Raw genomic sequence first — 2443 nt, forward strand, 5'->3', positions numbered from 1 at the left:
CACATAGTAATACAGAACTAAACTTTTAAATGGACCAGTACATAAACTCAGTAGTAGATCAATGGTATATAAGCTTGTTGTAAGGATTGTTGTTTATAATGTTCTCTAAATGAGAAGAACCCTGGAGAAGTCTTTCCATTGTCCTTGTATAATGTTTGCCTCCATCGTCTATGATTATCTATATAAAAAAAGTGTCCTCACATTGAAAAGTCATAGAGGAAAATAGTTACAGTAAAGGTAATTTTATTTTGGGTAAAGCAAAACTTAACATTAACCAACATGGACCAGTACCAGCTGTAAGTCATGTCAGCTCTACATGTTAGTTAAAGCTCTTCCAATGTGTCATATTTATTCTTTTTTGGAAACTTATTTCAATATAATGTTTAAAGTGTCTGCATTTTATTAAATGGGATGGATTTACCAAGAAAAGATTCAAAATTATTACTTTGATATTAACAGGAACATTTTTTTTAAAGCAACACCGAAATGTCAGGTAAATGACAGATGCTACATATGAGTAAAAAAGTAGCTTTTTCAGTACCAAATTTAATTACTTTTTTTTTCAGAATGAAGCCATCGTGAAAAGCAGAAATGTGTTGTAATTTACATTTGAAATCAATATTTTTTTATAAAACACTCAATCCGGACTTGTTTATTGCAGTGCTGAAGTAATTACCAAACAGCCTATGTTGTGTGAAATTTAATTGCAAAGAAACTTTTCTTTCCATTTTTCATCCTTTTCAAAAGCAGCAAGATTCATCTAAAATTGATCCGTTCAGACACTACAGGGAGACGCTTTGGTAATAATGCCATATAATTGCTCTTCGTAGTTTTATTATTACAGTAGGGATGTCGCTTTATAAAACATGATGTCCAAAAACAAAATCAAATGTTTAATCCCTGTTTATCACAATAATTTTGTATTGTTTCAATATTTTTTACAATGTTACATATTACATATGTTGCTGACTATCTGTGTATACATACACACATACCTATACTGTATATATATATACATACATACTTAAGATATTAAAATGTTGAGGTGAAATGTAACTATTTATTGATGTAAAATCAAGTAAGTATTAGACTAGTTATTTAATCAGTAGTCATTAACCTTGGGATTTAACAATTGAGACAGCAATAATGGTTATCTTTTAGAAAAATACATTTACATCTGTGGAAGAACCAGCAAGTAAGAATATGGTAACCAAACAAACCCTGCTAACCACCACAAGCCCAAGATAGTGAAGGTAAAGTCTTCTGGGCAGGAGATCTCAGCTCAGAGCGAAACTGCTGAAAATTCTGTAAGGTTGTTGTTTGAACCAGCCACCTACCTGGCATGTTTTGCCATGTTGGTCACATTTTCTAGGGTTGTCATTAATAAAGAAGAACATGAAGTGACAACAATCATGAAGTAAAGACGGGAATGTTCAGCACAATATTAACAATATGGCCACAAAGGTATTCACTCTTGTCAGTTAATTTACTATTACAAAATCCAACAGGGAGACTGAAAGGGCATGTCAAGAGGTATCCTATACAATAGAATGTAATAATTTTAAGTCATGTGCACCCTAATTGTGATAAGCATTTATTTTAATACGGCTAGATTGTGTAAGAGTAATAGACATGAGGGTGTACTTCTGACCTGGACCTGAGAAAATTGGTTTGGGGTTGTTTACTCACATGTAGTCAAAGCTTTGTCAGCCGAGTGTCGGAGTTAGTGCCACACACATATAATTTATTGCATTTTGATGCTGTATATTTTCCTCATTTGTCATGTTTACCAGTTAAAGAGAAAAGTGCCTTTAGGTACATAAAAGTAAATGTACAGTTAGAACAGAAAAGCAGGGGAATAAAACATTCTACACAAGCTGATTGTGACTCTTATGCCGGAGGATGCAGCATAAAATGTATGCTGTGGTTTGAATAATGGATATTATTCCAATACAAATCAAAAACTCTAGCTCTAAAAGAGTAGATATTTACAACTGGATAAGATATTGCTGGGCATGTCTGGCCTCCATTGTGCACCACATTGTGCTGCTAAGGGTGATTTGAGCTCCCTTGAAACCACATTGAAAAAACTGCAATTGTTAGGGCTAGACTCATAATCAAAGGAACTCCTACTATCCAGTGATTTTTTTTATAAGAAAATAAAAAAAGGATAATGGACTGGACCCATGTAGCAAAAGCTTTGGGCAGCCCGTAGCCACCAGAATTGTGCAGCTAGATGCAATGCAAAAGGTGAGGCAAAATCAAATAATAAAAAGTCCTACGTGATGCATTAGAATTCCATTACCAGGAAATCAATAAACAATAGTAAATTCTGAATCACAAAGCGATAGACAAACCAAACACAAGAAAGTCCAAGAGAACTTTCAGGGACAGCTTGGCTGGAGTCATAGTTGCGATTAATCAGTGACCTTTAAAGTTTATA

The sequence above is a fragment of the Sceloporus occidentalis genome, unplaced genomic scaffold (genome assembly GCF_023333645.1).
Source record: "Sceloporus occidentalis isolate IW3139 unplaced genomic scaffold, rSceOcc1.0.p SCAF_16, whole genome shotgun sequence".
NCBI lineage: Eukaryota > Metazoa > Chordata > Lepidosauria > Squamata > Phrynosomatidae > Sceloporus > Sceloporus occidentalis.